Source organism: Pelodiscus sinensis, chromosome 16 (assembly GCF_049634645.1).
Source record: "Pelodiscus sinensis isolate JC-2024 chromosome 16, ASM4963464v1, whole genome shotgun sequence".
In the NCBI taxonomy this organism is placed as follows: domain Eukaryota; kingdom Metazoa; phylum Chordata; order Testudines; family Trionychidae; genus Pelodiscus; species Pelodiscus sinensis.
In genome coordinates this window covers 1,936,308-1,950,040 of record NC_134726.1, presented here as the reverse complement: position 1 = coordinate 1,950,040, position 13,733 = coordinate 1,936,308, and the positions used below count along the sequence as shown (strand labels likewise).

The 13,733-nt window shown below is 46.0% G+C and overlaps 1 long non-coding RNA gene across 1 annotated transcript in view; it reads left to right on the top strand.

The window, feature by feature from the left end:
• The first annotated feature begins 4,858 nt into the window (after positions 1-4,858).
• The window catches only part of LOC112544256 (uncharacterized), an 84,434-nt gene continuing 75,559 nt past the window's right edge, over positions 4,859-13,733 (top strand). Inside the window, exons 1-2 of the long non-coding RNA XR_012896079.1 lie at positions 4,859-4,938; positions 5,117-6,305. This is a non-coding gene — a long non-coding RNA (uncharacterized LOC112544256). The remainder of the gene's footprint in view (positions 4,939-5,116; positions 6,306-13,733) is intronic.

The following is a 13,733-nucleotide window of genomic DNA, read 5'->3' as shown; positions in this document are numbered from 1 at the left end:
TTGAGGTGTAGGCTATGGTCTTGGATTAAGGGATCTGGAGTGTGAGAGGAGCTCTGAGCTGCTGTTGGGGCAGAGAGTTGGGATGTAGGAGGTTCTAGGCTCTGGGAGGGCAATTAGATGCAAGGATGCTCAGGGCTGGAACAGGGTTTTGGGGCGCAGGAAGGGATTTGTGACTGGCGTAGGAGTTTGGGATGTGGGCTCCAGCTGGGCAATGCTTACCTCAGGTGGCTCCTGGTTGGTGGTGCAGTGGGGCTAAGGTGGCAGGCTCACCCCTGCCCTGGCCCACTCCATAAAGCAGCTACCAAACTCCATCCCAAGTCCTGCTGTGCCCCCTGTCTGCTTTTGGAGAAAGGATACAGAGTGGGAGGGGACACCTTGACACCAGCACCCCCTCCTCTCTCTGCCCTGCACAGAAAGCAGGAGGCAGCTCCAAGGCAAAGGGCAAGAGATGTGCAGCAGCGTGGGGAGGAGCAGCTGAAGTGCGGGCAAACCCGTCAGGATCCCCCGTCAGAGGCTCTAAGATCTACTGATAGATCCTGATCTACTAGTTGGTGAGCCCTGAGTTGGATGATCTCAATACAGTTCCCAGTGGCTGCTTCCCTATGTTATGAATAACATTAAACCGCAATCTTCAGAGGGGTAGCAGAGTTAGTCTGTAACAGGATGTGACGGTGTGTTGGGGTTTCCCGTCTCCTGCACCCCTGTAATGGCATGAACAGACTCCACCAGCCAGTAGAACAGAGGGAGTTTATTGCTTCTCCAGGATACAGCACAGCACAGATGTCATCTGGTTACAGGAACTGGGGCTAAGAGGCCTCAGTGCCCCCCTCTTGAGATGGGGGGTGGCTGGGCCCTACAATCCCAGCCCCCTCCCTAGCTCCTTCTCTCCTGCTTCCCAGACAGAAAACTAACTACCGTCCCTTCCAGCCCTGCCCCCCAGCCAGGGGCGGCATCCACCTTCCTTTTTTCCTCTCCCTGGGGGGTAACTGGTAGAACAGGTTACCTTCCTGTCCCATCAGCTACTTGGCTGGGCCGTGGTACAGACAGCAGCCAGTGGGGGTCACCCATACCCCAAGCCTAGCAACCAGCAAGGTACTAACACTACATCACACAGGAAAAACTTAAAAAACAACAAATAGTCCAAGTCAGTGGTCCCCAACCTTTTGGGACTGCCGGGCGCCCGGGGGCAGCACCATGTATGCACCACACGCCCGGGGCAGGGGGGCCGCACATGTGCCGGGTGCCCGGAGCACAAGAATGGCTCGGGCCGGCCCTGGTCACTAGGTGGGCACACATAGATGCCCCGGTGGGTGCCATGGCGCCCGCAGGCACCACGTTGGGGACCACTGGAAGTATTAGTTGTTTTTTAAGTTTTTCATTAAACCACAATGTGATTGAGTCTGATTTTCAGTAGCTGCTTAGAATACATCTTGTGTAGGGAATAAATAGTTCAGGTGTGGACTTTGTTAATGACACTGAGGATGCTGAGAGTAATAGCAGGTGAGGGTAGAAGGGAATGGCATGGCTGCGTGATTGAAATGTGCGCCTTCCCTTTCCAAGTTATATCTGGTTTTAGTATGAAATCAGTGCATCAAATTACCACTGGGTGGCATCAGACCCACAAGTGATTGCAGAATTCTGTTGTTTTCCCCTACATTTGGAGAGATTTTAGTGCCAGTTGTGACCAATGGCAAGGAGCACTTAGATTTTAAAGACAAAAGCTCAGAGCCTCAAAGGCACTTAACTCCCACTGATTTTAATGGAAATTAGGAGTCTAAATAATTTGAGGAGCTAATCCAAAGGGCCCAGTTCTGCACTATTGGTCATGTTTCATATGGATGTAAGTAATTTCATTGACTTTAGTGAGAACACTTAACATGAATATGTACTATTCAGGGAGAGTAAGGGACACAGAATAAGGCTTTTTGTCTCTCAGATTCCCAAGCTTTTTCTGTTAGGATCCTCTTTGAAAATATGTAAGGTTGTTATGATCCCCGCCCCCTATACGTTGCAATGCTCTCTTCTGTGCTGCTGTTGGTGGCCACACTGCTTTCAGAGCTTGGTGCCCGGCCAGCACCACAGTTCTCTGCTTCAGCTTCAGAGAGCTGGGTGGCCGGAGAGCGGTGACTGCTGTCCAGGCACCCAGCACTGAAGGCAGTAGAAATAAGTGTGTCATTGCTGCTTTTCCTTCTGTGCTGCTACTAGCTGTGGTGCTGTCTTTGAACTGTGAGCCTGGCCAGCACTCTCTGCTCTCCAGCCTCTCAGCTCTGAAGGCAGTACAGAAGTAATGCTGACAATTCCATGACCCCCCTCCCATTGGCTTGTGATCCCTTTTAGGGTCAGGACCCCTGGTTTGAGAAATATTGGACTATCCAGTGGAGGGATGAATAGTGGCATGGGTGAGCCTTTAACAACGCATGGTGGGGCTAATGGGCACTGCAACTGATTCATTTTCTCAAAATTGGGGTGGGAGCGGGGACTTTCAACTTTTAAAACCAATAGTAGATTATTGACTTGAATCCATGCAAGGTTGCTCATGGCATCACATGGCTATTTGGTGACCTATTTGAAATCAGTTTGTAATTTCAATCCAGTCCCAGTGGGCACATCACCTGAGCTCTCCTCTCTATAGACTGGTTTGGGGTGGCTGCCCCAGGCACCACACTTTGTGGGACTCCATGGCAGCCGCCTCACTCAGCCTTTGAACAGGAGCAGCAAATGGAGCAACCCGCAGTGAGGCAGAGTGCAGTGGACTGGAAGAGGGGTGGGGGAGCAGAGCGAGCTGTTCCAGGCACCCCAGATAACCCCAGCTTGCATTGTTCAGGGAAGGGGGCTTAGGGCAATGGGGCCAGGAAGAGGTGGAGTGGGGGTGGGACATGGGGAAAGGAGGGGGAGCAGAGCAGAGGTGGGGCACTGGGGTGGGGGTTGCTCTAGGCCCCCACCCCTTTAGGAACGACCCTGCACATGTTAACAAAACCATCATCACACTCCATCCAAGGTGGTCATGAGTTAAGAAGACTGAACTCCTCTGCCCCCCTTGAGGGGCTCCCTCCAGGTCAGAGTTTGAAGCTCACTGAACAAGCTGGCAGTATCTGTGCTGCTCTTATCCTGTGGGTGAATGCAGGACCTCAGTCACCTGTCTACCAGCAGGGCACTTTTCATTAACGTTAAGCCCACTTGCAACAAAGGCCACCTGTGTTAACATCTGCTGAAAAAACAGGAAATGGAGTAATTCTCCTCCGTAGAATAGCTGATTCACTTCAAACCCCTGCTAAAATAAGCACAATATAAATAAGTAATTAAAGAGCAGCAATCTATTACACACACACACACAAAGTACACTTGCATGGGTGGAAAAAGCCTGGAATAGAACCAACCAAGTCCTAATTGGGGAAATAATTACCCAGTGCAGACAGAGCAGTTCTTTATATGTCAGAGAAGCAACAGCTGTCAGAGAGAAAAGCCAAAGGTTCTCAGCCCAGTAGGCTTTATGGGTAACCTTGAAGGCAGGCACGGCGAAACCTTTCATTTATAGACAAACATGCTACCTTTTATAAACAGTGTGTTCCTGGCTGCTTTGCTCCGTTAGGTGGCCTGTCCTTGAGGCCCTTTTGCCAGAAAAGGAGCGTTGTAATGGGCTCTCATTAATAGGAAGCTGACAGCACTGAATGGCTCAATGGTTCCACCCTTCAGAGCAAAGTGAACCGTAAAGTTGTGTTTGCTCCCATTAGCAACCATTTGTCCTGTGGAACACTGATGGGCAGTGCTCTGGTCAGGACAGGGTCTCCTCACTGGAGTCAGAGCACATAAGGCCTTGTTGCCACTTGGATGCCTTCATTTTTGAGGGGGGAACAGCATGGGTAAAAAGCATGACCTTTGTCTGCATCTTCACTTCCCACCTCCATCACAAGAATGACAGATTCCCTAATTTTCCCCTCCAAAGGATTCTGGAAGATCATCTCCTTCCTTACCTACCAAACAGGGTCAAAGCTGCATAACCACTGGTCCCCCCGCTAGGGATGTGGGAAGAAATACTTCACAGTGAAAGTATTTGGTACCTGTTCACAGAGCAATCCCCAGTTGCTACAAGTCCTTTGAGCTCAGAATGGCCTTGAAGCCCCATGACAGTGGCTTATAGGAATAAAGGTATTAACAGTCCAATTGTAGTTAAAGTCCAGTTTGGAATGATTAATCCATCACATTTTTATTTGTTGTCTCTTTTGGTGTTTACACAACAAGAACGTGAAAAAATGCATGAGCCCAGCTGGGTCCAAAAACAGTCATGTTTACTAACTACAAATCTGAGCACTACTAGAGGGTTCCCAATTATTTAAATAGATACTCCTCTGCTCCTAAATGCTCCATGATTGATTAAGCATACCCACTCAGTCATTTACGCTGCATGTAGAATTGTTTTCATTTCATGCAATTAAGGTGCATGCTGTCTTAAGAGGGAGGGCAGTCAGAATGACAAGTGTGTACACATTTCAGATTTCCAACAGATTTCCACTATTATTTTTTCCTCCAAATATGAGCAGTACTGTTATTAATAGTCACCTTGCCAAGTTGGTGAATTGTTGATCTTTTAATATGAGATGCCTATGTAATTTAGGAACCACAGATGAGGGAGAAAAATGTGTTTTCACTAGAATTTGAAATGGTGGGAGAAGACACTTAACTAATCTTCAAGACACTGGGTCCTGGATTAGTGGTGGGAGTTGAAAGCAGAAGAGGAAGAGAGAGGGTGGGGATGATGCAAGCCAGGGGCTAAGCTTGTTATGCTTATAAGATGCACATGTGATTTTTATAGGGGGAAAAGGCAATACCCTGCATTTATTGAGAATACAGTGGCAAAGTAGTTAGCATGTGCTTACATAGACAGCTAGACAGGCACACACATACCATTCCACCAATTGATGTTATATTTACTAGTTTAAGGTCTGTGGATTGATTATGGGCAGAAAGTGGGGGTTTATTGGTTTGGACTGATGTTTTAGTTATGGCAGGATGTATTTGCTTTTAAGGTTTTATCATCTTTTTTTAATTAGGATTAGTGGGTTTTGCATTATGCCTTTTTTGATGGATTTTATTAATTTTATTGCTTTCTCTTTTTTAGATATTTTGACCTGGATCAGGAAGTAAATGGAAGTCAGTGGAACTGTTTGCCGGTAGGACTTCTGATAATGCTTTACATGTCTGGAGATGGGCAATGGAATTCTGCATATGCTGGAATGTGGAAGGCCCCAAGGAGACAACAGGGAAGGGAGTTGTCTCAGTACAGAGAGACATGAGGACACAGGAGAGCTGAGAGACTCCCGTACACATACATTTGTGCTTGACAGTATTTATATTCTCTAGAGAATGCTAATATCTGGGCACAGCTGGGTGTTGGTATTAACCCTGCTTGATACATAGGGAAACATCACTTTGGGAGCACCAAAATGTGCAAGGTGCTTCACAGAGCAAGAAGAATACCTTTGAGGAGCATGCACTCTAAATATTATGGGGACAGGAGTCACTGATGGGTTGTGCTAACACTTGGCAGCTCTCCAGACCAACTCTGCTTCTTTGACCAGCTCAGCAGTTCTTACTGAAGTTACTTTCTCATTTAAAGAGAAAAAAAAAAGGATGAAATCTCTAGCCCTTCTGGTAGAGAAGAGCTTCTTACTGCGGTTCAATACAGTGCTGTCTCACCAACCCTACAGCCGGATAGCCTGAAACAATGGTTCTAGAAAAGAGGTGGGAACTGAGGTTATTGATTTTACCAGTTGTTCACTCTGATGCCTAACGATAGTGTGGGCTTTGTTCAGTATTTTATTGCTGAGTAAGTTACCTGACATTTGTGATTGTTCTCAGCTTGTGAATAATGCATGAGTACAATATCAACTCACTTCTGCTTCCCCCGTCCAGCTCCTGACCAGAGTGAGAGATTAGGTGGAGGTCAGTGTTACTGAGCCTGAGCAAGGTCATTTGAGCAATAAACTTCTGTGTGCAAAGCTTTGGTTCTGCTGTGAAATGCTGCAGTAATTTGGTTTGTAGTGCTCTCCCAGCCTGATTTGAGAAGATTCATCAGAGGATTTCAGCAATAACCAGAAACTGCTAGAAACCAACTACATGTCTAGAGTTTAAGCAACCAGTCCCAACCCTTGGCAGGTGAGCCTTGATATTAATCAGGTTACCTGAATCATTATAAACAATCTGAGATTGTACAACATGACCGCAAAAGGAACTGTAACAACATTGAGCTTATGACTCTTTTCCATCTTTGTGATCCACAACGAAGTGTTGAGGGACTTAAAGAAAAGGTGGGTGTTTTATGCTTTTATTGTTTTAAAGCAGAAATATCAAAAATGTCCAACTGGGCTCAATACAGGAATAACAGTGAAATGTAAAAGCCTGTGTTACACAGGAGATCAGACTAGCTGATTTAATGGTTCTTATTGGCCTTAAACTAAGGATTTATGAAGTTTCACCTTTTCAAGTTTTGTTGGAGGATTTCTTGAGCCATATTTAATGTGAACTTTCACACTGTAAATGCAGGGAGTTGAAGTTGTAATGAAGGTAGCCTTTGTCCTAAAAGTTCCATGGCCAGTGGAGTTAAATTGACAACTAGAACAAAATGAAAAGAAAAAAAACAAAGCAAAGATTTTTGGTGATTCTGTGTAAGGCTGGGGCTACATTACAGGTCATACCAAGCTGGGAGGGATTACAAGTACTTTGGAGAACAGGGTCATAATTCAAAAGGAACTGGAGAAATGCTCTTAGGTAAATAGGATGAAGTTTAATAAGGACAAATGCAAAGTGCTCCATTTAGGAAGGAACAATCAGTATCACACATACAGAATGGGAAGCGACTATCTAAGAAGGAGTACTGCAGAAAGGGATCTAGGGAGGTAAATATGAGTCAGCAGTGTGACACTGTTGCAAAAAAAGCAAACATGATTCTGAGATGCATTAATAGGAGTGTTGTGAGCAAGACACAAGAAGTCATTCTTCTACTCTATGCTGATTAGGCCTCGGTTGGAGTATTGTGTCCTGTTCTGGGCACCACATGTCAAGAAAGATATGGGGAAATTGGAGAAGGACCAAAGAAGAGCAACAAAAATAATTAAAGGTCTAGAAAACATGAGCTGTGAGGGAAGATTGAAAGAATTGGGCTTGTTTAGTTTGGAAAGGAGAAGACTGAGAGGGGACAGGATAGCGGACTTCAGGTATCTAAAAGGTTGTCAGAAGGGAGAAAAATTGTTCTCCTTGGCCTCTGAGGACAGGACAAGAAGCAATGGGCTTAAATTGCAGCAAGGGAGGTTTAGGCTGGACATTAGGAAAAATTTCCTACCTGTCAGAGTGACTAAACACTGGAATAAATTGCTTAGGGAGCTTGTGGAACCTCCATCCCTGGAGATATTTAAGAGCAGGTTGGATAGACGTCTATCAGGGATGATCTAGATAGTGCTTGGTCCTGCAATGAGGGTAGGAGACTGGACTTGCTGACCTCTTGGGGTCCCTTCCAGTTCTATGATTCTAAGACTTTCTGGATCCTTAATTCCCAAAAAGTGAAGCTCCATCTGTGATAGCTTTTGTGTCAGCTATTGTGTGGCCAGCATTTAGGTGTTTTACCACCACCTCCTCTAAATCTGATTCGGTTTAATAACACTTGAACCCTGTGAGCATTACAGCTTCCAAAAACACTGGTACAGGACTCATCTTCTCATGGCATCCACTCACTGCAAGACTCAGCATTGCAGCACTCTGCTGCCTCAGTTTTCCCAAAACAATCTTCAGCCAACTATAGAGATGACTTGCTGCAGTGGTTCAGCTCTCTAGTTAAGCCCAATGTTCCAGGGAAGCCAAATCCAAAACACAAACTCTAGCCAGTCTTAGTCTGGGCCAAGTTCTTCCTTCCTCTCCTTCAATTAAGTCACTCTCCTGATCTCACCCTGACCAGTCTCCTTTCCTCCTCTCCTCTCAGCTCCTTCTGGACCCCTTTTGGCAGCTCCCTGCTTTTCCCTGACCAGCTGCCCTATGGATTTCCTTTTTGGAGTTTCCCACATGCCTCTGGCTCCCATTCAGCCACCTTCTCATGGTGACTTTAACTGTACCAGGGCCTCAGACTTTTATGATGTTGGAATTTCACCAGTTGGCCAGTTATACAGCCTTTTGAGACAAGAGATGAATTCAGACAAGACATGATTTTTTAAAGCAAAAAGAAGCAGCTATTAAAATTTAAAATTGTTTAGGCCCTCCTCATGAGAAAGGAAACACTCCAGTTTTGTTCCTTCTCTCCCACAAACATGCAATGATTTACATAAAATATACAGTTCTCAGCATAGAATAGCAGATTCATAGAAGATTAGTTGGGAAGAGACCTGAGAAGGTCATTTAGTCCAACTCCGTGCTCAAAGCAGGACCAATCTCATTTAAATCATCCTAACTGGGCTTTAAAAAACTTATAAGGATGGAGATTCCACCACCTCCCTAGGCAACCCATTCCAGTGCTTCACCACCCTCCTCATGAAATAGTTTTTCCTAATATCCAACCTAGACTTCCCCCACTGTAACTTGAGACCTTCTTGTTCTGTCATCTGCCTCCACTGAGAAGGACCTGGCTCCATCCCCTTTGGAATCTCCCTTCAGGTAGTTCCATGTCTACACGCAATTAAAAAAATAATCAGAATGGGCACTTATCATTTTAGTAGTCAAAGGAAGCAGGGCTGGTTAAAACCTTTCATTTTAAACTGTTTTCTCAGTGGAAAATACATTTTTCGGTAAGACAAAAGAAAAATTTGTGTTGATGTCTATTTAAAAATAAACTCTACCTTTTTGTTTTCAGCTGAAATTTTTTTGGGTCAGTTTTGGTAAAAAACTTCAATGTTTTCAAATTTTCTGAGAGGAAGCCCCTACTTTCTGATCAGCTCTGGTTAAGGTGCAGGCATTGCGGCTCCTGTTTGAATTCACAAGGCAGGAGGCTTTCAAAGTGGCTTTGTAGAGCAGGTTCAGTCATTTTCTCTGGTTTTGGTTAATTGCAGCATTGGAAATTTCTGCCTTTCTTGTGCAGTCTCAATGATGAGCGGCATTTTCTTTGTCTCAATTTAGTTCCATCAAGCCTGCCTCTGAATACATATTATTACTAAGAGGAACAGCAGCGTCAGTAACAGCTAGGATTGTACTGTAGCAGAGAAGATTTCTAAAATCTTGTTTGAAAAAAAAAAAAAGTATTAATTTCTTTACTTGGTACACAACCCTAATTCCAGTCCAGTGCAGAAGGCGGGAAGGCCAGAGAGGCTGCAGAGCGACCACGCCTATTCTGCAGGGACCAGTTCCCTTCTCTGGGCATTGGAACCTGGTGTGCTGGGTCAGACCTGAGTGGCACCAGAATTCTGTGCATCAGGTTGCTATGCCACGGGGGCAAGAAACCAGGCCCAGCCTTGTGGAAGCTACCACTACAGAGAGAGTGAAGGGTTGGCTAATTCACCAGCCCCACCCCCTACGCCCATCCGGGCTCTCCCTGCAGCATCAGACCACGAGAAATGTAAATTAGTCTAGGGCCCAGTGAGGGCTTAACCCGCCCCTGGCTTGAAGTACTGTCATAATGTGGGGGAACATGGCAGTGCGGTCAGGGAGCTTTGGCAGGAGTCAGAGCCACTGAGCTACAGGCAGAGTAAGTGACTAGACCCAGGAAATCTGACTGCTGCTGCTTTAAGCATTAGAGGTGCTGTTTTTCCCTCCAAATAACTAGAGCTTTTAGTGGCTCTGGCTGCTGGCAGCCCTCTGTCATGAAGGGAAATGTTAGCGTTGAATGAAACCTATTGTGCTGTAAGTGCAGGCCATGCTGGCACAGAGCTAGAAGGGTGAGTTTGCTCATCCAGCCCAGCTTTTTGCCAAACGGGTTTGCTTCTAGAAATGAAGGAGGAGACTGTGCAGGTGTAGAGACTCCCAGGTGAGTGTGGCTGTACAGAACCACAATAGCCCACAAACAGCGGAGTGTTCAGAGCCATTTACAAACTCTGAAGTGAAACGCCATTTTTTCCGGGACCCTTATTAAAGCACCTGCCCTCCCCATGTTCTGCCAGACAAATCTCTCCTGAGGTGAGACTGTTACTTTGGAAAGCAGGGTGTTTGTTGTATTAACTGCTTTGCTGGTGCTGTTTCAAGTGAATGTACATTTCAGGCTCTGACCCCCCGTCCCCACCCCCAAGCTGTCTTATTTGGCCTCACTCAGCATAGAAGCTATACCAGAAAATGGCAATGAAGAGGTTAAATAAGTGGCTCCCCTCTCCCTTTTCATCTCAGATTCTCTGGCTTTTGGCAACTCTTGGCAGCATTTGAAAGCCTAGCACTTCTCATCTGACTCTCATATTCAGAGGAGCTACAGTTCACAGAGTGTTCCTCTTCCGTTCTTTATTCTGCTGTTCTCTGGGCAGTCACTTGCTAGCTGCACATTTTCAATTTGGTGTGCTTTAGGCCAAACTAGAGCCCTGTGCGGGACTATTTTTTTTTTTTTTTAAATCTTGCTCCCATCCTGCCCCACAATACCCCATTCCCATCCGTTTCTGCAGTGTTTCTTGCATTTTTATCTGCCCGCCCCCAGAAACCTTAAATCTTGCAAGAGAGACAGACTTTCCCATACTACTAAAAACTAAATGAACAAAAGTCAGTTAATATGTTACATATATAAATGGAATTCAGACATAAATTTACCACTATAAGGATAAAACAGATATTGCTAGAACAACAGAAAAATAGTTGAACTCCTGTTATAATACACACGAAATCTCTTTCCATTCCTTGCTTACATTTAAATATTAAACCCTTTATTTAAAAAGAAAACAAAAACTTGCTTTCCATTGCTGACATTCTGTATATGTCAAGCGTACCACAGAGAGTGTTCCCCCAAGTTATCAGAGTCTGGGTGTTCACACCCAATCCTGCCTGCAACAAAATATATTTTACCCTCTCCTGCTATTCTGGGAGTGGGTTCTGCAAGACCCTAGGATTCCAGATCTGCTGCAGGGCTCTAGGCTAAACGTCCCCAAATGAGAGAGGTTTCCTGATTACATTTAAAGTCTGCTGCTGAAAGCAGATCCAGAGGAAATACAACTGAAAGGGTCAGGGCAGCCATAGGTCAATGTACAAGGCTTTCAGCCAAAAATACTCCTTCAGTGGCTCAGCAATCCTTTTGAGTGCTCACCTTGGCTACAGGGCCCTGGTGGGGCAATGAGGAGAGAGCCCCCAAATCAGTGTTTCTCAAAGTGGCCCACGAAACCACTTTGAGAAACATACTAACTGGCTGCACCAGTTTGTTTACTTACTGGCGCCGCATCCACAGAGCCTCGTGGCACCCTTTGACTCCCGTTTGCCTTTGGAGCCATGGGAAGTGACAGTCCAGCCCACCCCCACCCCCTTTCAGCGGCTCACCTTGGCTGCAAACGGCAAGCCAGAGCCAATAAGAGCCACAAGGGTCTGTGGCCGTGGTGCTGGTAAGTAAACAAACCCACACGGCCAGTTAGCGTGTTTCTCAAAGTGGTTTTGTGGACCTCTTTGAGAAACACTGCCCTAAATTGAATGAGTTTCTCAGGGCAAGTCTCAGGACTCCAGATGTGAATCTCTGTGGAAAAACAAAGAATGAATTAACATAAACCTGGATTCCCCTGAAAATTCTAGGAAGTGTCAGGTGATCCCTCATGAGGGAATGCCCCCATGCTCTAAGCCAGTGTTTCCCAATTTTATTTGGCTACAGAACCCTTTCAAACTCAAAAGAATTTTGTGGAACCCCTAATAGCAGTCTTATATATATGGAGCTGAAAAAGTAGACCACAAATAAGTAAGGATAATAATAAACAAATGCTAAACAAGGTCATAAGATCAACACAAATGAAAATTGGTTTCAATAAAATTCATAAATGCTTAATATTTATTATTATTATTATAATTATTTTAATAATAACGTTATTGTAATGGAATTTTCTTGCGGAACTCTTATTTTTACTTCGCGGAACCCCAGGGTTCCCCAGAACACCATTTGGGAAACACTGCTCTAAGCCAATGGTTTTCAAACTAGGAGTTGCGACCCGGTGCTGGGTGTGGAATGTCAGGCACTGGGTCTTGTTGCTACAGGGTGGTCAGGGAAGGTGCTATGGCAGCTACCTGCCCATCCTGGCACCGCACCCAGCAGTGGCCAGCAGCAGGCCTGGCTCCTAGTGGGGAGGGGGTGGAAGAGTGAATAGGGCTCCGCACACTGCCCTTGCCTGGAGCACTAGCTCTCCATTCCCATTGGCTGGGAACCTGCTGCTCTTGGACTGCGGTGACAAGATAGGCAGGCAGCCTGCTTTAGCGCACACGCTGCACTGCTGACTGCGAGCAACTAGATAAGCCCTCCTGCTTTTGCTCTGACCTCCTCTTCCCCCAAAGCTGGAGCCCCCTCCTACAGCCCAAAGCTCTCATTAGCCCCCTCCCAAGGCTCAGACTTCAGTCAAATTATGTTGAGTTGTGGGCATCAACAATTTTTCTTCAACTGGATCATGAGAAAAGAAGTTAGAAAATCACTGCTCTGAGCTACAGTGTGTAGCCACTAGCAGGCCATCTGCCCGGTGCTGCAAAATGCCAGTTCAAAATATCAGAGACACAAGGTGGGAGAGGTAATATCTTTTACTGGACCAAATTTGGCTGGTGACAGAGGGTCAGGGTGCAGTGGGTTCAGATTTATGGTTTATTACAACAGTCTGTAGTCCACTAACCCCCTTTTTGTGTCCCGTGACTACAGAGGTGTTACCAGGCCACGCAGCATTATGGGGCCCCTGACAACATGTACTAACTACTTATGCTCAACACTCTTGATGCATTTTGCTGTGGTGCTGGGCATGCCTTTCCCCAACCTGAGGCTTTCTCATCAGTGGCTGTCTGACCAGTAAAAGCTGTTACCGGGCCCACCTTGCCCGTCAGCACAATACAAAGCACACATGTAAAACAGTGCCGCACGAGGCCTCGTGTGAGCTGCACCCTTGCTGTTTGTCTTGCTTTCTACTGTTCTGGCCACTGACCCAGTGAAACTGGGAGTGGAAACAGTGACTTCATTAACCAGCTTAGCTTTACTAAGCAGATCCTCCATCACTGCAGCTGATATAAACCGTGTTCAGAAGAGCATGTTAAAGTCGTTAGCTGATGGCTGGCTTAGGAAATTACCCATTCCTTAGTGATTAACTAGCAATTTCCTATCCGTCAAGGCCCTGCACCACACTCCATTAGCCTTTATGAGCTGTGCAGGGTGTATACACACGGAGAACACAATAATTGCTTTAATTTCACTTCTTCTGATGCTTAGTAATTTTCACTTGCCAGCTTGTCGGGAATGCTACTGTTTGGTGCCTGACTTCCCCCTCAGCATCCTTCCCAGGTGCTTGCTTTGCATGCATCTTTAACCCTTTGCTTTCCAGAGCACTGTCACATTTTCCTGAAGAAGTGTCAGAAATTTGATTTGATGGGGGTGGGGCAGGAGTGTTAAAGATCTCTATTTGCAGTGACATCCCTACTGTGTCTTCATACTGATCACAGAGCCTGATTGTCTAAAGCAGTGTTTCCCAATTGGTGCTCCGGGGAACCCTGGGGTTCCACGAAGCAAAACTAGGGGTTCCGCGAGGAGCTGGCACACCCCCTCTGAAAGAGAGAGAGCCAGCTAGCCAGCAGAGGCATGGGCAGCGAGTTGGATGGGCTCATGGTGCCCATGCTCCACCAATATT